The sequence below is a fragment of the Scylla paramamosain genome, chromosome 13, assembly GCF_035594125.1.
Source record: "Scylla paramamosain isolate STU-SP2022 chromosome 13, ASM3559412v1, whole genome shotgun sequence".
Taxonomy (NCBI): Eukaryota; Metazoa; Arthropoda; class Malacostraca; order Decapoda; family Portunidae; genus Scylla; species Scylla paramamosain.
In genome coordinates, this window is record NC_087163.1 from 8,027,501 (window position 1) to 8,050,310 (window position 22,810).

A 22,810-nucleotide genomic window follows, 5' to 3' on the forward strand; every position below is an offset into this window, starting at 1 on the left:
GTGTGGTTGTGTGCTTGTGTGGTGTGTTTGTGCTGTGCAGTTGTGTGCTGCATGTGTGGTGTGTTCCTGCTGTGTGGTTGTGTGTTTGTGCGGTTGTGTGTTGCGTGTGTGGTGTATTCCTGCTGTGCCGTTGTGTGCTGGTGCTGTTGTGTGCTTGCACTTCTGTGAGTGCGCGCTTATACTGTTGTGTGTACTGGATTTGTGGTGAGGGTTGTCTTGTTTGGTCATGTTTGTTTGCGTGAGAGTGGGTGTGTGAACATGGTGTATTACTATTTATAGAAACTGAAGTTGTTATATAGTGTTCTTTTTCTGTTTCACTACACTCCTCTTGGTCTGAAGTGCAAAGAACCTCCACAACCTAGATCGGCTGTGACACTTGAGCATCCTCTTTTAGGGACTTTGGTGAAACTTTCGCTGTTCCCTTAGACATATCAAAAGCCCCTGATAGAGTCTGGAACAAAGCTGTGATTTCTAAACTACCCTCCTACGACTTCTATCTTTCTCTCTGTAACTTCATCTCAAGTTTTCTTTTTGACCATTCTATTGCTGCTGTGATAGACGGTTATTGTTCTTCTAAGTCTATTAACAGTGGTGTTCCTTAGGGTTCTGTCCTATCACCCACTCTGTTCCTCTTATTCATCGCTGATCTTAGCCAAACTTCTCGTTCTGTCCACTCCCACGCTGATGATACCGCCCTGCACTTTTATGCGTCCTTTCATAGACGGCCAACCTTTTAGGAAGTAAATAGCTCATGCAAAGAAGCCACCCTCTTCTTCATTGATATTCAACTGTCCCACTCTTCTACACTAAACGTTCTCAGTTTTGTCACGATCCCGGTTATCTTTCCAAGAAAGTGGACGGTACACTGATCCCAGAAAGTTTTAAAGGTCTGGATTTTTAAAGGCCTCGAATACCTACCCGACCTATCCGAAATCGCCAGCTATTAAACCCTCTCACAGATCCCTTACCTTAGCACAGCACGCCAGGAACCACCTTAATACAAGATCAGTGTTGGGGTAGAAAACACACTTATTCTATATAACAATAGAATATATTAATAATAATGTTAACTTACAAACAAGTTGAGGTAGTACACATAATTATTGAACAAATTTCTACTCTAGACCAACGCAAGATAACTCCCACACTCAATCACAATACGTTTCCCTTCATTTCAGACTCTTATATCGCCTCTCCTGTTGCTTAAAGGCTATACACACAAATATATGACGTTCCTGTCACTTCACAAAGCAATAAAATCATTTTTACTCTTTCATAGGCCGCTGAAATATTTTCCCCTACTGCAGGAATTTCCCCAGACGCCGTCACCGCGTCATTAAATAACAATTCCCGTATTTTAACTCCTCAGGTCTCACAAGACATCACCACCATCACTATAGATCACCTATAACACCATAACCCAAAGACACCAGTGACGCCACAACACCACCGCAGCCCCAACCACAAAATGGCTGCCTCTCACCCCTACGCTATCCCCTCAGCGTTACATAACCAACACAACTCACCAACCAAATATCAGCGACAAGACCTCTTTGTACCACAAAAGACTCACCAACCTGATCCTGGATATCAGGGTTATACCACCACATCACAAATACTTCCACACACCCACTTAATCACCACATCTCCCAAATTTATCCCGAGAGAACGCCTCCCCTTTGATCACTCAGTGCCTCTGTCGTTCTCTGAAGAAGAATTTGCTGATTCAGATGCAAAACCCAAATAAATATCGCCTCTCGCTTCAACACATTCCACCTCAAATACACCTTTTCCCTTACATACGAGTATACATACATATAAAGAACTTAGTTATGAAAAGAATAATACTACATGATATAAAATGAGTAAATAAGCCTTATACTAACTTATAACTAAGAATAAAGACATGTTTAGAAGGAAAATGGAACACGGGGTTCACTAAGAAAACGTGTTCCTTTTCAGAGTAAACTCGGCCAATAACATGACAGTCTGTCCTTTACTAATAATCTAAACTGGAAACTTCACATCTTATATTCAGCTAAAAACATCTTCTATGAAGTTGGGCGTTCTGAGTCGTCTCCGCCAGTTTTTTCTCACCACCTCTCCCCACCTAGCTGCCAACTCTGTACAGAGGCCTTATCCGTCCATTGATGGTGTATGCTTCACATGTGTGGAAGGTTCCACTCATACCGCTCTTGTGGTCAGGGTGAAACCAAAAGCATTTCATCTTATCAACTCCCCTCCTCTAACTAAATGTCTTCAGCCCCTCTTTCATCGCCGCAATGTTGCATCTCTTGCTATCTCCTGCCGCTATTTTCACGTTAACTGTCCTTATTTCCCCGTGGGGAGGAAATGCATGCATTCTCTCCCCACGGTGCCTCACTGCATAAGGCTTTCTACTTTCTTTCACTTCTGTTCTGTCTACCTCTCTAATGCAAGAGTTAATCAGTATTCTCAATCATTTAACCCTTTTTATTTTATTTTTTTTGGTAAACTCTACAACTCCCTCCTTGCTTCTGTATTTGCTCCTTCCTGTGATTGGAACTCTTTCAAAAGAGGGGGTTTCAAGACAATTATTTTCTATTTTTTTTTTTTTTTTATCTTTTGACCTGCTTTTGAGAATGGCACTTCAGTAGGCCTTTTCTTTCCATTTTATTTTTATTACCTTTGACCAGTACCCATCTTACTTAAAAAAAAAAAAAAAAACGTTGGAAGAAAATAATTTCTAAGCCTCTTAATTTCTTTATTATATGAAACCCATGAGGAAAAAATGTGATGGATGAGTGTTTGATAGTTCACTTTAAAAGACCTATGAACAAAGGATATATATATATATATATATATATATATATATATATATATATATACAATATTTTTTTTTTCGTCGACAGTGAAGGAAATGCTCTTATGCATTCTATTAAAATATTCAAGGAATTCATTAACGAATGATTCTTCTCTAGACAAAACAAAACAGTTGCCCACGTATTTGACATACAGATGCAATCCATACATACAAATGAATCAATTTTTCTTTATGATGGCGTAAAAAAAAAAACATTTGTTAAGGTTGGACCTTAAGGAGATCCCATGGCTACTCCATCTACCTGTTTATATAATGTATTATCAAAAATAAAAATATTTAACAGCTAGTTTTAATAAGGAACCGATTTGTGGAATTGTAAGTACTTTGCTAGACCAACGTATTTGTTACCAGTTTGGATAAGCAGTAGGTATAATATTCCCCTTGTGCTGGTGATCGAATAATATGAAAACTATATGTCCATAGAAGAACTTGAACTCAATGGGTCTCGGCTTGTAAATACGAATTATATTGATTTTCCTCATATTTGAGTGTAAGCCGCCAAATTAAATATCAGGTATCAAAAACATTTCTTCGTCGCCACGCATTGCACCTGCTAGACTGTGGAATGGAATAACTGCAATGACCTTTCGTTATATCTTTCTTTCCCTTTCTGCTGCCTCGTGCCCTTTGCTCTTTTTATGTGAGCCACCTTTCTTTACTTTATTTCAATCCCCCTTCATCCTCCGCCGCTAACCATGAGTTACATATATACCTTACCCATACTATAACGTCTCTCGATATTCCCTGGTCTTCATTGTCGCTTCTTGTTCCTTTCAGCTCTTCCCTCTGTTCGATTTTTCTCCGTAACCACTTGTGAGTAGTTCTTTATCTCAACAATGCTTTACTTCCGCACCTTCCTCGCCCGCTACTCCCACTTCCTATTCCCATTCAGTTCTATCTCCCTTCGTACCCATCCCGTGCCCTTTTTCCTCTCCAACGCCAAGGTAGATAAATGGAGGCACTCAAGAGGGGAGCGCGGAGGTCTTCGAGGTAATGCTGTAAAAAGGATGAGATAAGGATAAGAAACTGTTATAGTAAGGCAGTGGATCCCAAGGTTGTGGCACCTCTCTTCGTCATCGTTATCTGTTTATTATATACATTTTTCCGCGTCCAATTCAGGCTTAATCCCACCATTTAAGTTGGGAATTATAACCTCGGCACTTACGGACGCGAAAATACCTCCAATTAACGGGGATTTAGAGAAAGTTATTGGCCCTTTACTTGCGTTGCAGTTCTGGACGAAAAAAGGGATGAGAAAAGGGAAAGAGAGGTATTGTGTATATGTATATGTAGTATAGAGTGACCCCGTGTCCTTTCACACTACCTAAGGAAGTAATGGAGTTCTTTGTGTGCTCCTCTGCTTCTTGCTGTGGCTTTTATCTAATGTTTTACTTAAAAACTAAGGAGAGAGAGAGAGAGAGAGAGAGAGAGAGAGAGAGAGAGAGAGAGAGAGAGAGAGAGAGAGAGAAGTAGTAGTAGTAGTAACTGCAGCTGCAGCGGTAGCAGCAGCAGCAGTGGAAACAGTAGCAATAACAAACAGCATCAACAACAACAACAACGACGACAACAACAACAACGGTGACGACGACGACGACGACGATGACGACGACGACGACGACGACGACGACGACGACAACAACAACAACAACAACAACAACAACAACAACAACAGCAACAGCAACAGCAACAACAACAGTGAAATATTTAATAATAATAATCATAATAATAATAATAATGATAATAATAATAATAATTATTATTATTATTATTATTATTATTATTATTATTATTATTATTATTATTATTATTATTATTATTATTACTATTATCATTATTATCATTATTATTATTACTATTATTGTTATAATAATAATAATAATAATAATAATAATAATAATAATAATAACAATAATAATAATAATTAATATTATTATTATCATTATTATTATTATTATTATTATTATTATTATTATTATTATTATTATTATCATCATTATTATTATTATTATTAGTAGTAGTAGTATGAAATAATAATAATAATAATAATAATAATAATAATAATAATAATAATAATAATAATAATAATAAAAATGATAATGGCAATAATGATAACATTCTGTTTTTGCCTTAAAGTTCAAATATTTATAGTCTTTTTGTTCTTATGAAATAATATTCGGTAATCTGATGCTTCTTGGTCTCTCGTTCCATAAAGCGTGCAGTATTTAATGATAAACCTAACTGCTCCTTCCAAACCACTTTTGAAAGGCGAAAACAAGAAGGTCAGGCGAAGATAGTACTTTAGATCTTATGTCATTCTTTCTATTAACCTAACCAAGACTGACTGCTCGTGACTGACTGGGACTGAGAACTGAACTGGATTGAACTGAGAGCTCGCTACCATGCGGGCTGTATTTATCTGAGCTAAGTGGATCACATTTTGGGTTTTGGGGAGAAGAAATGACCAATGAGATGCCATGAAATGAGGTGAAGGAGCTAATAGGATATCTCGTTATTTTAATCAATGACCAGGAAGGAAAGACTCAGAGCGAACACGGGTGTGAAATTCCTTGAGAGATGAGAAGGAGAAAAGTTAAAGTAGAATAGACTGGCTGGCCATGGGCACACGTGGGATGAATATATGAATGAACACATGCATGTGGGATGGATATATGAATGGTGAATATACATACATATATAATAATGATAATTGAGACTGATACACTAGTACTAGTACGTAGTAGTAGCAGTAGTAGTTTTATTGTTATTATTATTATTATTATTATTATTATTATTATTATTATTATTATTATTATTGTCATCATCATCCTTATCATTACTACTACTACTACTACTACTACTACTACTACTACTACTACTACTACTACTACTAATAATAATAATAATAATAATAATACAACTGCTGCTGCTGCTGCTGCTCCTGCTGCTGCTGCTCCTGCTGCTGCTGCTATTGCTACTGCTGCTGCTGCTGTTGCTGCTGCTGCTATTGCTACTGCTGCTGCTGCTGTTGCTGCTGCTACTGCTGCTGCTGTTTCTGCTGCTGCTTCTAATACTACTTTTACTATTACTACTAATACTACCATCACTACCACCACCACTATTATTTTCATTATTATGCTAAAAGTATATTACCCAAGAGCACCTTTCAAATCTACATATGCTTACGGATCTATGTTGGTTATGCAAATATAGGGAAATAGGCAACCGTACACTATTCATACATGTACTCGTCCCCCATCCTCCTCCTCCCACATCCTCGTCCTCTCTCTCTCTCTCTCTCTCTCTCTCTCTCTCTCTCTCTCTCTCTCTCTCTCTCTCTCTCTCTCTCTCTCTCTCTCTCTCTCTCTCTCTCTCTCTCTCTCTCTCTCTCTCTCTCAAGTTGGTTCACTTTTATTCTCACCCTAAACTAAAACTTCCTCTTTCTCTCTTCATCAAAGTGGTTTCCTTCCTTTCTAACCCCAAACTAGGGCCTCCCCTCTCTATTCTCTTAGTTTGGTTTCTTCCTTTTCTTTCTTTCCATAATAGAGCGTCATGGTTCCCTTTCTGTTTTTTTTTCCCCTTAGATTAGAACGTCCTCTTTCTCTCTTCAAAGTGGCACTGTTCTTATATTGTTCAAAACAGAAGTTGTGTATGTTCTTCCGCACAAGTGTTCGTTCCTCTTTAGTCATACTAGGCCCTTCTTTCCCTTCAGCACCAACGTGTGAACCTGAAAATCTCTTCCCTTTTTTACTCTTCACTACCTTACCCTACTCCTTGGTCCTTCCTTCCTTGTCCTCCTTCTCCATTAACCCCATACTCCGGGCGTCCTACCTCCCTCCCTCTCTCCCTGTGTTGGGTTAGGCTTGTCTCCTCTCTTTCCATCCCTGCAACAAAGAACAATAATGACTTAGTATACAATTTTGATCCCTACAAAGTGGTTCTGAGGTGAATCATGTTAATCCTTGAGGTATTTTCCTTTCCCCGTCCCTCTGCAGAGAGAGAGAGAGAGAGAGAGAGAGAGAGAGAGAGAGAGAGGAGAGAGAGAGAGAGAGAGAGAGAGAGAGAGAGAGAGAGAGAGAGAGAGAGAACACTCATATGCATAAACAAACAAGCATAATTTTAAGGGAACAGCCACGTGATGGTCCATTTAACGTGATGCTTCAGACATGCGTGAGTAACGAAACTCAGAGACATGTATCTCTTTTTAGTTTTTTTTTTTTTTTTTAGGGAGAGTGAGGGATTAATTTCACTTTTTCATTAATACTTTTCATTTAGTTTTAATTTTGCCTGTTTTTGGACCTCTTCTCTCTCTCTCTCTCTCTCTCTCTCTCTCTCTCTCTCTCTCTCTCTCTCTCTCTCTCTCTCTCTCTCTCTCTCTCTCTCTCTCTCTCTCTCTCTCTCTCTCTCTCTCTCTCTCCTTAAATCTATTTTTGTTGTTGCTTTATCACAATTTTCTTTTACCTCCATTCATTATCGGTAATAGCAGGCTCCCCTCTTCTCGATCCCTTGTCCTCACCTTCACCTCTATCATTAAGTTCAAGCATCATCTCATCAATCCATGCCCATCATCTCCCCATTCTTTCTCCATTCATTTCTTCCTTCCTTCTTTCTCCTTCCTTGTCCTCCTTTCCTGCTCTTCACCGGCAGTGGCCTCTCTTTCTCTTTGTTTTCTTCGAATTAACTCATGACCTGCCTTTTTCATTGCATAATTATCATTTTTTCTTCCTCCTCCTACCTGGTTTAATTTTTCCTTCTCCTCTTCAGTTCTTCCTTCTTTCCCTCGTTCCATCTCTTATGTCGTTACCTCCCTCTCCTTTCCGTCTCTTCCGTCCTTCCACCCTTTCTTCTTTCCTTTAGCTTTTCTGGATCCCTTTCTTTTTTCCATCTTTCTTTCCTTCCCTCCCTCTTTACTCTTTTATTACATTCGTTTGTTCCTTCATTCTTCCTTTTCCTTTTTTCTTCTTTCCTTTATTCATCCCTCCCTCCTTCCTTCCCTTCCTCGCTTTTCGTCAATGCCTTCCTATCCTGTCTTCCTTCCTCTTCCCTTTTCTTTCGGCTCTTGTATTGTCTTTCCTTCCTTTCTTCTTTTTCATTAGATTTTCTCAATTCTTCTTACTTTTCCGAATCCTGACGGTCAAGCATGCGTTTCCAGGAACATGCAACTCAGAAACATGATCCGTCAGGTTTAAGGAAATAAAGAATGATGAAATAGTTACACAGCCTAATGTCCTTGACTGTCCTTCCCCTTAGCCAATTTCTCAATCTATATATGTAGCTAGTCTCCCTTTCTCCCTCTCCCTTTACCAATCTCCACACTCTCAAGTTTATCGCTTCCCTCTCTCATCTAACGTTCCCCTTGTTCCCCCTTAAACGGTTTTTCCTCCTTACTACCTCCTCTCTCCTTGTCAATAAACCTCTTACCTTGACATACTTTCCTTTCACTCGTCTTGTAATGTTTTTTGTTCTTTTCTCCTCAAATTTTTGCCTTCTTGTAATTCTCGAGGACACGCTCTCCAGTTTAATTAACTTGGTCTCGATGTTCATTTGTTCACCGTGTTTGTTGAGTCTTGGCGGAATTTTGCTTGTCAGTGGTCTTATTTATACTTGTGTATTTTTTTTTCATTGTTTTTTTGTTGTCATATATTTTATTCATATGTGTGTGTGTGTGTGTGTGAGTGTGTGTGTGTGTGTGTGTGTGTGTGTGTGTGTGTGTTTGTCTGTGTAAATGTGTGTGTGTGTGTGTGTGTGTGTGTGTGTGTTTGTCTGTGTAAATGTGTGTGTGTGTGTGTGTGTGTGTGTGTGTGTGTGTGTTTACATGTTCATCGTGTCTGTCTGTTTGTTTGTCTGTGTATACGTGCGTGTGCGTGCGGGTCCTTCCGTCTGTCCACAGAGGTCAAAGCCTTGAGTAAATGCTACCGTGGGGACAATATTTACACACTCGACTACCTAACCTGCAAACCTTCCCGTTACGTGACCCAACAACAGTAGCTGCCAGAAAACGTGGGTGTATTTCACCTTCTCGAGGAGAGACTATTTATTTTCTTTTTTTCTCTCCATTTTGAATGAAAACAGCAGTTATTCGTGGATTTTTTTTCCCCCTGTTTTTTTTTTGCTGTAGTTGTTCCTTTGATATTGTTCATGATCCGAAGTTGTCAGGAAAGTTACATGTGCAATAGGGTGAGAGATGACATGCTATTCTCTGAGTTTCGTTCACTGGTCGCGGCTTTGAAATATTGATATCGTACGGAAAGAGTTTGATGTTGAGATGGAGTCGGTACAGCTCGACTCTACATGATTTATTACTTAGAAATCTATCAGTTGTGCATACCGATAACAATTTTGTACAAACTGTGCAAACGTGAAAACACGAATCGTTACCTTTTCAAACTAGTCGAAGATAATACCAAGCTGTTTACGAGGGTGTTTATATATATATATATATATATATATATATATATATATATATATATATATATATATATATATATATATATATATATATATATATATATATATATATATATATATATATATATATATATATATATTCCTGGAAGGTCATCAGTAAATAAATTAAAAAGAAATATTCATAGCAAGGGAAAACATTTTGATTTGGTCAGAAAATGCATAAATATAATGACGGGCGCTTAATGATGACGTCATCATTTGCGATGCTCAGCTGTTGAGACATGACGATTTTACCATTTTTTTTTTTTTTTTGCTCTTATGATATCATTTTTATTATATAACTGTTATACCGTTGATTTAGCACGAATGGATAAATGTCAGTGTGGCGTCTCATCTCCAGACACTTGGTGACGATGAGTTTCGGTTAGACATTCATAATTATATTTGTAAATTCACTTTATATGATTATACGTTAATGTCGTATACCTTATGATATAATGAAACGGTTAAAAAATGCACACCCACATATACGTTGAAATACATCACCACACCCACAGTGCGTGCCAGGGGACAGCCGGGGTTCGACACCGAGCGAACCCTGACCCGAATGAACTACACTTAACATTTTAGAGGAGTAACAGTTTTTCCTTTAGAATGTTACAAAAAAAAAAAAAATAAATAAATAAAAATAGTTGATAATTTTTCCAATGCTGTTGGTGTAGTTGTGTCAGTAATAATATCTGTGATATGCACATAATGTTTCCTTTGAGCTGCCTTCATTATAGACACCTTGATGAGGTCATTCAGGGCAATTATCATACCATTACCATGAAATATCGTACATTGTGATGATTCGCTATGCATCTACTTATGTTGCTCGGCCGTGTGTGTGTGTGTATGTGTGTGTGTGTGTGTGTTTGTGTGTGTGTGTGTGTGTGTGTGTGTGTGTGTGTGTGTGTGTGTGTGTGTGTGTGTGTGTGTAAAGTAAAGTAAAGTAAAGTAAAGTAAATTTATTGTCATTAAGTGATAAACAGTTTATATTCATATAAATATAGGGTAAATATTGGCACAGCCTGCCAAGCCGATGCTTCACGGCAAACAGATTTATTTTTCATAATTTATTGGATGCATCAAATATTAAGAATATTGTAATACAATATTACACTCAAATGTATAGAACAAACACGTGACAGTAATAGTAGTAGAATAAACAAGTGTTAGTAAAAATAGTAAAACAAACTGGTAATAATAGTAGTAGAACAAATAAGTGGTATTGGTAGTAGAACAAAGAATAAGAATAGTAGTAGTAGTAGTACGACAATTAAGAATAGTAATAAAATAAACTCTACAATTGATATCACAATAGAATAAGGAACTTAAACAAATAATGACAATAAAGAAAATAATAAAAAATAGCCATTACTGATTTTACTGATTAGGTATACAACTTTTGCTGATTATACAAATAAGATTTAATAGATATCTTAAATAGGGCTATATTACCATTATTAACAAGACTTAATATCTAAGGAGGGTAAATTCCACAGGGGAAGTCTGGAGTACAACAAACTTTTGAAAGAATGGTTCTGAACTGTGGATACATTAGGTTAACATTAGTACCTCGAGTATTGTGTGAAGTGCTTAACAGCCTGAAAGGTTGTGTTCCCTGATACTGTATGATACATTTGTAAATAAACAGTAAAACAAATTACTTATGAATATTTACAAAACTAAGACATTTGTATGTAGAAAGTACATCTTGTGTTGACTCAAATCTCTTCATAGAAAAACATATATCTAAATATTTTATTTTGTGCTATTGTTAACTCTTGAATTAAAAGAGTGCCAAGTAGAAGCCCACACTGATACACAATAAATGAAATGGAGATAACAGAGTGTAGAGTAGATATCAGATTGATAAGTGCTTCCGGTGTAAGATTGTTACGGACTCTACATAAAATGCCACAGATCCTAAATACTTTTGATGCTACAAAATTAATGTGATAATTCTAATTAATATTCTCATCTATATAATCCTCTAGAAATTTGGCATGGATGACTCTCTCTTATTCAGTCTCTTTTAGTCTAGTGTTACAGGTGGCATATAGAGTTTTATCGAACGGTTCTGAAAAATTATGAAATTTATTATTACATTATTACATTTAATCCATTTATTAACAGCTTCTAACTCACTATTTAAATTGATATGTAGGCTATCAATATTTGTGTCATCCAGTATATAGTATAGCATCTGCATATATAGTATACTTCAATTTAGAGCTTACATGAACAATGTCATTAATATAAATGATAAAAAGAATAGGCGGAACACCTTTGTTAATTGGTTTGAAACAAGAGTAGGTTGAATTATAATATAATGATCGGTATCCGTTTGTCAAATAACTTTCAAAAAAAATTTATGGAACACCCCCTTAAGCCAAAATTAGAAAGTTTGCTCAAGAAAATTAGCGAATCAAAGGCTTTGGAGAAATCTGAGAAAACACCAGCTAAATGTTTCTTTTCAAGATATTTGTAATACATTAGAAGTGAATTGCAGAATGGCTGATTCAGTGGAATGAATGGACCTAAACCTCTGCTGACAGTCTGTGAGTAAATTACCTTTTCAAATATTTTGCTAGATGCTGGAAGAACAGATATTGGTCAATAGTTGTTTATGTTATTTCTATTTCTAGATTTAAATAATGGAACTACTCTAGCATACTTAAGTTTCTCTGTAAAAATTCCTTTCTTTAAAACAAGATTAATAATGTGTGTTAGGGGTAAAGATATTATTTTAGCTGTATATTTTAAAACGGTAGAGGAAATTTCATCAAAGCCGCAGGACGAAGTCCTTAATGCTTCTAGATAACTTTTAATTTCAGTTTGATAAGTAGGTAATAGAAATACTGAGTAGTCTGAATAATTAGGTAAATATTGTATAAAATCATTACTTACGCTATCATGTTTCTGACCACCAACCTTCAGAAAATATTCATTGAATTTGTCTGGAATGTCAGCACAAAAGGGTATTAATTCTATAGTTAGTTCTTTAGTATCTGGAGATCTGCGAAGTATATTATTTATGGATCTTCAATGTGATTTTGGCTTGCCCTGGTTACTTGTTAGTTCATCTTGATATCATTTTATTTTATTTTTTTTTTTGCTGCTTTTAAGAGAGAGATGTTAATTTATTTTTGTACACTGTATACTGTTCCTTAAAAGTTGACGGCCACTTATATGCTAATTTTTCGAGTTTTTTTTTTTATATGTTTTTATTTAATGCAGGGGTGATGTGCGGGCTGCGTCTACTTTTACAGTTTATTTTAATTGTTTTTACAGGAAAACCGTGATCAAAGTAATTTTTTAATTTAATATAGAATAAGTTGTAAGAATCATTAGGACAATTACATTTCAAAACATCTCCCCCGTTTGGTTCTGAAAAAAAAAAAGCTGAATTTTTCGAGGTTAGCTTGACTAAAGGTTAGCTTAGTTGTATAAATAGCTTAAAAGAGGGAGGAACAAGCCCAGAATCGTTCAAGGTAGAGTTTTTAGCAAAGGTTTGAGCGAAGAGTTCAGCTTTAGAAATGGATGTGATAGCACTGGTGCCATTTGGCTGAAATAAAGGAGGGAAAGAAGAAGAAGCAAAGTTATTGGAGATATTTTTGGCTAGATGCCAGAAGTCACGAGGGGAGTTAGATCTTGAAAAGTTTTGACTCTCTCTGTTAATGAAGGAGTTTTTGGCTAGTTGGAGAACAGACTTGGCATGGTTCCGGGCAGAAATATAAAGTGCATGAGATTCTGGTGATGGAAAACTTAAGTACCTTTTGTGGGACACCTCTCTTTCATGTATAGCACGAGAACAAGTTGTGTTAAACCAAGGTTTAGAAGGTTTAGGTCGAGAAAAAGAATGAGGAATGTACGCCTCCATGCCAGACACTATCACCTCTGTTATGCGCTCAGCACACAAAGACGTGTCTCTGACACGGAAGCAGTAGTCATTCCAAGGAAAATCAGCAAAATACCTCCTCAGGTCCCCCCAACTAGCAGAGCAAAACGCCAGAGGCACCCTCGTTTAGGGGGATCCTGAGGAGGGATTGGAGTGATAGGACAATATACAGATATGAGATTGTGATCGGAGGAGCCCAACGGAGAAGAAAGGGTGACAGCATAAGCAGAAGGATTAAAGGTCAGGAAAAGGTCAAGAATGTCGGGCATATCTCCAAGACGGTCAGGAATACGGGTAGGGTGTTGCACCAATTGCTCTAGGTCTTGGAGGATAGCAAAGTTGAAGGCTAGTTCACCGGGATGGTCAGTGAAGGGAGAGGAAAGCCAAAGCTGGTGGTGAACATTGAAGTCTCTAAGAATGGAGATCTCTGCAAAAGGGAAGAGAGACAGAATGTGCTCCACTTTGGAAGTTAAGTAGTCAAAGAATTTCTTATAGTCAGAGGAGTTAGGTGAAAGGTATACAGCACAGATAAATTTAGTTTGAGAGTGACTCTGTAGTCGTAGCCAGATGGTGGAAAACTTGGAAGATTCAAGAGCGTGGGCACGATAGCAGGTTAAGTCATTGCGCACATAAACGCAACATCCAGCTTTGGATCGAAAATGAGGATAGAGAAAGTAGGAGGGAACAGAAAAGGGGCTACTGTCAGTTGCCTCAGACACCTGTGTTTCAGTGAGGAAAAGAAGATGAGGTTTAAAAGAGGAGAGGTGGTGTTCTACAGATTAAAAATTAGATCTTAGATCGCGAATGTTGCAGAAGTTAATGAAGAAAAAGTTGGGGGGTGTCAAGACACTTAGGGTCATCGACAGAAAGGCAGTCCGACCTGGGGACATTTATGGTCCCTTCTCCAGATGGGGACTCCGAGGCTGGTGTAGGAGTCGCCATGATGATTTTGAAATTTTTGAGTGAAGGGTGTGTGTGTTATTAGGTGCTTGTAGTTTTGTGTGGAGGAAGAGAGTTGTCTTTAGAGGGCAGGCTGTGACTGCCCCCTTGTGTTGTGAGACACAAAGGGAAACGTTCAGTGAGGTCACAGCTGGGTTTAATGATAAGTTCACAGCACCCCCCTGAACAGTGCTTTAGACCTCACTGGGAGTAATTATCGTTCTGTTTCAGATGGCCAAATATGATATATTAGTGTGGCTGATGTTGCTGTAGTTCGTGCTGGAAGGGTTGTTAAGAGGGACACAGCATAACTATATATTAAATTAATAAATTCCTGTATATTATCATTATTGTATTGTAATAAATCCAAGTTTAATTCTCCGAAAATAAATATCTCAGGATAATTTTTATCTTTTCTAACAGTTAGAGTTTCATTTAATGAGTTAAGAAAATTATTTTTATTTGTGTGTGTGTGTGTGTGTGTGTGTGTGTGTGTGTGTATGATGCATACACTAGACATGATGTAGGAGCACCACGTCCTTCATACATTATAGCTCTCAACAACACTACTTAAGCAGATTTACTTGAAAGCTAAGAATAGACGTAGTGGTAGCAGAAGTAGAGGTAACAATGGTAGTTGTAGCAGAGTGACATATATCCTGTTGCAAATAAACATAGATTTCGTGGGCTGAATTCACTTGTGTACATCGGTATATGGACTAGAATAGATACATTGATCACCTTTCGCCACAAGGAAGTGAGATAGCAACGCGGGAGAAAGATCTTGTGGATTCAATCGCCAAGCAACACGCGAACGTGATCCACATTTCTGCAGCAGAAACCAATGCACCACGTTTGTCGAGTTTTGCCTGTCTACACAAGAAAAATAAAAAAAAGAATGAAATGAAAAAAAGAAGCCAAGGCAGAGAAGCAATTGGATGAAGAGAGAAGTTTTCTCGTATGTGGGCCGTATTCACAGAGCGGTCCTATTGAGTCATAGCTATTAAACGTGTCATAGCTAGGACAAAAGGGAGCATTCTTATTATAAATTCTGAGCATCTGTCATGAGTCTGCGCCGGATGCTAAGACTAGGTGCAGCCTGTCCTAGCGGCTTATGACAGACGCTTTCACTTCCAAGATGGCCGTCCCAGCAACATCTCCAGCTCAGGAATGATTTACTCAGATAGGACGTATTGGATGAAATTAATGGCACGGAATTCATCAGAAGATATTGTTTAGACCTTGCAGGTTACCGATCTAATGAGGTAAGCCTTACAAAGTGGCATAGAAGGGAGAAATCCACTTACCCCTGAAATTAATGTGATCATAACACTTTGATACCATGCTTCTGGGAAAAGGTACTGAGAAGATGCAGTTGTGCATTAGTAATGACCTTTGGGATCGTCAAGAGAGCAATCCTCGTCACCAAATCATTTTGAAAACTGTGTTTGTTTACATTGAGGTGTTCCTACGCAATCACATTTACCATCTTTTAGAGATTTTGGTGAAACTTTTACTGTTGCCGTGGACATATCAAAAGCATTTGATAGTCTGGCACAAAGCTTTGATTTCCAAACTACCCTCCTACGGCTTCTTTCCTTCTCTCTGTAACTTCATCTCAAGTTTCCTTTCTGACCATTCTATTGCTGTTGTGGTAGACGGTCACTGTTCTTCTCCTAAATCTATTAACAGTGGTGTTCCTCAGGGTTCTGTCCTGTCACCCACTCTCTTCTTATTATTCATTAATGATCTTCTAAACCAAACTTCTTGTCCTATTCACTCCTACGCTGATGATACCACCCTGCACTTTTCCACGTCTTTTCATAGACGTCCAACCCTTCAGGAGGTAAACATTTCACGCAGGGAAGCCACAGAACGCTTGATTTCTGATCTTTCTAAAATTCCTGATTGGGGCAGAGCAAACTTGGTATTGTTCAGTGCCTCAAAAACAATTCCTCCATCTATCAACTCGACACAACCTTCCAGACAACTATCCCCTCTTTCTCAATGACACTCAACTGTCCCTCTCTTCTACACTGAACATCCTCGGTGTGTCCTTTACTTATAATCTGAACTGGAAACTTCACATCTCATCTCTAGCTAAAACAGCTTCTATGAAGTTAGGTGTTCTGAGACGGCTCCGCCAGTTTTTCTCACCCCCCAGCTGCTAACTCTGTACATGGGCCTTATCCGTCCATGTATGGAGTATGCTTCACATACCGGGGGGGAGTTCCACTCATACTGCTCTTCTAGACAGGGTGGAATCAAAAGCTTTTCGTCTCATCAACTCCTCTCCTCTGACTGTCTTCAGCCTCTCTCTCACCGCCGCAATGTTGCATATCTAGCTGTCTTCTACCGCTATTTTCATGCTAACTGCTCTTCTGATCTTGCTAACTGCATGCCTCCCCTCCTGCGGCCTCGCTGCACAAGACTTTCTTCTTTCTCTCACTCCTATTCTGTCCACCTCTCTAATGCAAGAGTTAACCAGTATTCTCAATCATTCATCCCTTTCTCTGATAAACTCTGGAACTCCCTGCCTGCTTCTGTATTTCCACCTTCCTATGACTTGAATTCTTTCATGAGGGAGGTTTCAAGACACTTATTCATCAATTTTACCACTGCTTTGACCCTTTTATGGGACTGGCATTTCATTGGGCATATTTTTTTTATTGGATTTTTGTTGCCCGTGGCCAATGTCCTTCCTACATAAAAAAAAAAAAAATATTTCAAAGATTGAATTATTATCTTATCTACGGTGTCTTTTCTCCCAATACGTGAAAAAGAAAGAAATGTTTATAAAAACTATAAATTAGTAGTAAACGGCAACTTTTGCTTCGTCTTTTAGTATTTGAAATCAAGTAAGCGCTACATATAGCAGAGAGTAATGTTAAACGGTTTCGCTCAAGTCATAGCTTATGACAGACGACTTACGATAGACGTTCAGAGTTATGATACGCATCTGCCATAGCTATGACATATGTCATAACTTTATGAAGAGTACGGCCCCTGACACAAAGTGAATACCGATGGATGAGAGAAATCTTTTATGGATTCACACGGATTGATGATTATGATGCTGACAGATGGAGAACATTTAAATATTGACCACTTGTAGCAAGGCAAGGATAGATAGAAAGGAAATTAAGATCAGGAATAAATGAAACATTTGTACGAGTATAGATCCTTGACCTGACACCTGAGAGCACGTCCATGTAGTGCTGTGACGTAAGGGTGCCCGGAGCTGTTGAAATAAAACCTGCTCTCTTTACCGTTCAGAAATAGGATTACAAAGCCTTGAAAATTAACCCCAATGCTTGCTCATGATCCATTATTACGTACTAGGCAAGTGCAAATGAAGAACTAGGTGGATGATTAATAGGTTGACGGTATGATTGACTGAAATTTTAACGCCAGACCAAGATCATGCTGCGGCGGAAGAGAGAACTTGACGGAAAGATATGTTTGTACCTTCAGCTGGAATGGCCTAGACTGGACAGGCAATCAACAGATATGAGTGGAGAAGATCAGGAGAGACTTTTCATGCAGAGGCTGGTGATGATGATGATGGGGCAAGTGTGTTTGTCAGGAGAGGGATAATTACGCATGGAAAAAAAGAGCAAATGAATAGTTCTTTCATGGATCGCTTCATCACTTGCGTATATGACTTAATTATATTTTCTTCCACATTATTTTTTCGAAGTTATTTTCTTTTTTCCGTCTTGACAGGGACTGGAATTATATGACGCTGACACAAAGATTTCACTGACGAAAGTAAGGTGATGTTAGTCCATGTACATATCTTTGCAATTTTGACAAAAAAAAATTGAACCTCTTTTAGCATAGTGAAAAGTGAAAAGGAATTGAGAGAGAGAGAGAGAGAGAGAGAGAGAGAGAGAGAGAGAGAGAGAGAGAGAGAGAGAGAGAGAGAGAGAGAGAGACTGGGGAGGAGGGAATAAGGTTACCCTGATTATAATAGGTCACTAACTTGCAGCCACGAGGGAGACTCTCTAATGGCCGTCATCCAGCCTGGCACACCCTCCCTGTGGGAGAGGGTGGGGATTGGAATGGGGCTTGAAAGTATGGTGAGGAGAGGGAGGGTATGGAGTTGGTGGGTGTGGGGAGGGAAGAGACGGTGTTGGGCTAGTTGGTGTGGGGTCTATTGGGTGTGTGGGGAGGGAAGGGAGGGTGTGGGTGGAAATGTGATTGTGTATGTGTACATATTTACATCTTTGTTTCTGTTTCGGTCCTTGTCCCAGTTTCAGGACTGCACCACGTCAGGGAAAAGTGAGGAACGATTCTTATATATATATATATATATATATATATATATATATATATATATATATATATATATATATATATATATATATATATATATATATATATATATATATATATATATATATATATATATATTATATATATATATATATATATTTTTTTTTTACAAGGCCGGAATGTATCAGAATTTTTTAAATTTTAGCAGGGAAAGTTTTTAATTTTGAAATATGTGTAATAAAATTACTTTCGAGAAGGATGACTTGCTAGGCAGTGCTAATTTTGCCCTGTGAAATATTTAAATATGATTGATTATTCTACTTGTGATTATTCTTAAGTTTATTTTTTGGTATAATTCTTTGTTTGTAACTGTATATAAATATAATATTTCTTTTCAGACTTGCTGCACACTCCCCTCCCTTGGGGCGTGGTGATGCACTGTAGGCGAGAAACCGTCGGCCAAAAAAAAAAAAAAAAAAACACTATTTTTGCTTTACCCCAGATTTTGAAATCTTGAAATTTTCCAGACATCCTGCAAAACAAAAGTGTAACAGTCATTTCGATCCATTTTCTATCATCTGATTCTGTGAAATTTTAATCTTTTATTTTTCCCATTATTTATCACTGTGGTCTACGAGTATCACATGCAGTATGTATAACTAAATACATCGCGTGGGAAGAGAAGGTGGCTGTAACAGCTGGCTGGGCTGGAGGTCACAGTTTAGTGAAATGTTGCTAAAAGAATAAAAAAAATAAAACGCGGAAAAAAAAAATGTAGAGAAATGTCAGAGAAATGTAACTGAGTTCTGCAATGAGCCTCCCGTGTTACCTTTGTGTCGGAGTTGTCTGTGCTCGTGTGTGTCAGATATACCGGCTGTGGCTGCGTTTGTTTTAATCCATCCGTTGCTGCATTTAAGGGTAAATCAGAATGAGGTACATTAAGATACTTCTTATGTGTTAAGGAGAAACCATGCCCTCATTATGTATCCTTTCAAGATGTGGACTTTTGACACACACACACACACACACACACACACACACACACACACACACACACACACACACACACACACACACACACACACACACACACACACACACACACACACACACATTGCCAAGCCAAATAGAAACCTTAAAAACAGAAGGTTAGTTACACGATCATTTCGACTCCGCAAGGGAAAGAAATGGAAGTTAAATTCTCCCTTAAGGAATGACCAAACACAAAAGTGGCGATGAATAAAAAACAAATGAATAAATAAATAGATTTGTGTCTCCTAGTGGGTAGGCTTTAACATTTTTTCTCCAACCATTCGTTGCTGAATTTTTTTTTTAAGTGCAATCTGAGATAAAAAAAAAAAAAAAAATCCCTTAATCACTGACTCCATTTTCTGCTACACATCAAAGTTTGCGAGTTCGATCTTGGCTCACGGCAGTTTGTCAGTGGGAAAGGTATAACAAACCACCAGCATATGACCTCAATGCTGCGGCGCTCTAACTCAAACTCCAATTTTCGCTTGAGTAAGGTAATTTTGAGTACTTTAAAGCAACGAACTCAAAGAACGTAGAGAGGTGAAAGTAAAATGAGTCCCTCGCTGTTGCGTAATTGTAGTGAGCATACTCAAATCTACGACAAAAAACGCGCCGTGAAATATTTCCACCTTAAATCAGAATTATGTCGTAGCGAATGGCCTCCTGTATTTCCACGCATATAATTAAAATGATTTAATCCCGATGCATATATATATTTTTTTCGTCATAATATGATAATCAGTCAACAACAGGTGTTCCAGAGTGACAACCCGAATTATTTTGAATGTATCTAATTAATCGCCTGCGCTTATATTTTGAAGTGTGGTTTTTACAGGTGCTTTTCCTTCCCCTCATTACCTGTTCCCTGCTGCGTATCCTTCGTGGCGAAGCTGTTTTAAAGATACGAAAGTGGGTGTGATGTGTATATACTGTTAGTTCTAATAGGTTGTCATTTTCAGGTCAGTCTTGTAATGTATTGGAATAAGTGGGTGTTTTTAATTTATCGCTAGATGAATTCTGGTATCGGCAGGTGGCCCGTAAAGCAGGTGGTAAATGTAGGCCGTAAATTTGTTTTCATGGGTTATTTAATTTGTATTTTTTTCGGCACATTTTCATAATATATATAACAGCAGGTGTGTACGAATGTCGTCATGTGGACACACAAAGGCATCAGGCCATCAGGTGTTCTACTGAATCTATGGTACAGCATGTGTGTACTCGATGTAGTGTAGAGGATATAGTGTAGGATTCTCCATCCCGTAGCTTCTTTCTCATTTCGAAGCAGTGACACTATCACATACGAGTATACCCCAAATTTTCTTACCTGAAGATGAGCCACCATAGACTCTCATCTGAAGATCAGCCACCTCACACGCGGCTGGGGTGGCGGGACTTCAGTTGATCCGGATGTTATAAATTGCTTGCATTCTCTTGGTACTATTATTTTATTTTTATTTTTTTTTATAATTAACAGCAACACTTCTCACTCAAATGTCTTGCTAAATACGTATATGGTACACGTATACATTCAGTAAATTTCAAGGTTGCTTTTAACTGCTTACATTGCTTTGGTGCAATGCTTTAGATCACCCTTACACCGAAGTAAGTACCATACCTTTCACTGTAAAATGAATGTTGTTGTGTGTGCTGTAAGCAAATGTTCAGTCATGCTCTAAATTGCAAGCATTTTATCGTCATACATCCAAGGACTCTGTATTGGTTGTACCGTTTTGTATATCGTTTTATCGGATCGGTACGCTTCACTCCACTCATTCCACTCCCTGCTGTGGATCTTGAACTCTAGCACAATAGACCAATTTCAGACTGCACTAGTCAAGATTTTACACGAAGGCTTATCAAGTTCTATTCACCTATCCACGTTCCTTTCATCGCTACTCGTAAACCATATAAATTTTTTTTGCTGTCTCGCAGTTTGCTTCGTAATCTACCTTTGGTGATTTATATAGTTCCCCTGACATGCACAGTACGAAGAGGTATTGTGGATCTCATTAGGTTATATCCGGTTAAGGGTCATTTTTCCTCTCAAATAAACGGAAATGCTCGTACTCTCTGTCGTTTACTTCAGATTATTGCTCCCTTGCCATCATCAATATCCCTTTTTGTTCTCTGCCATTGTAATATAAATAATGATGTCTACCATATAAGTAGGTATTCTGGAGTCTCGTTAGGTAGTTACGGTCGTTTTCCTCCCAGCTAAGCGGAAATAGTACTCCTTCAGTCAACAAAGTTTCCGGTAATTAGCTGCCGTCCACCAGTGACCGCGGGCTGGACCTTTGTTGCCTCACTAACTGAACAAACTTGACGGCGGGCGCTGGAGACTGCCGCCATCAACCACGCGTTAGAATGTCTTGGGACTCATCCTTGGGTTACTGTTTGTTCTCCTCCTGTAAGTCTTGTGGTTGTTGTTACTGACTGTTACTTGTAGTAGAAATTGTTTTTGTAGTTGCTTTTTTTGTTATTGCTAAAGTTGTCGATGTTGTTGTTGTTGTTGTTGTTGTTGTTGTTATTGTTTTTGTTGTTGTTTTGTTGTTATTGTTGTTGATGTCTCACTTGAAAATAGATGTCCTCATTCCAAGCTAGGAACTAGAAGAATATGTCAATCCTGTGTTGAACTCAGGCATGTAAAGCAATCTTACCATTAGAAAAATTGTGAAACATGAAAAAGGATTAACTTCCATTCTGTACCAATGACATCTGGATCAATGACAGTAAGAACTGTTTTAAAATACAGAATAAATAAGTGTTCCCAAAAGCTACAAGACTTATTAATATGACACCAGCTGGCAAGTTCTAGGGAGGAGCGTTTCGAACCCCCCCCCTCCAACCTACTGTGTCCTTATACCGCCTTGCCCGTGGGTTAGAATGGACCACTGTGTAATGCAGTGACTTTGCCAGCTCCTGTCACAGGTCCCTGTGGACTCGTGCGGACTCCTGTGGACTAAGTCTGAGGTTGGTGGTTGGGTTTTACTTATATAATAGCGTCCTCAAATGGCTTCCAGCGGCCTCGAATGACCGCGGAGGTCAATTTTAATCCCATTTCTCAGGTCAAGTTTGGGGTTGTTAGGTTGTAACGTCTAGGAGAAGTTTGAGAACAAATAAACATACATACAATATATACATATATGCAAATATTTACCTTTTACAGAGAGAGAGAGAGAGAGAGAGAGAGAGAGAGAGAGAGAGAGAGAGAGAGAGAGAGAGAGAGAGAGAGAGAGAGAGAATTGATAAGAAATATAAAGAGGAGGTAGTCACAGTTTTTGGGACACATCCTGAGAGCTGGAGGAATGGAAAGGGATTGCTTGATGGGGAGGATTGATGGAAGAAGA

At 38.3% G+C, this 22,810-nt stretch overlaps 1 long non-coding RNA gene across 2 annotated transcripts in view; it reads left to right on the forward strand.

Moving 5' to 3' along the window:
- Window positions 1–22,462, forward strand: part of LOC135106160 (uncharacterized) — a 95,573-nt gene extending 73,111 nt beyond the window's left edge. For both annotated transcript variants that reach the window (XR_010271143.1, XR_010271144.1), the window contains one exon: window positions 18,830–22,462. This is a non-coding gene — a long non-coding RNA (uncharacterized LOC135106160). The remainder of the gene's footprint in view (window positions 1–18,829) is intronic.
- Window positions 22,463–22,810: the final 348 nt, after the last annotated feature.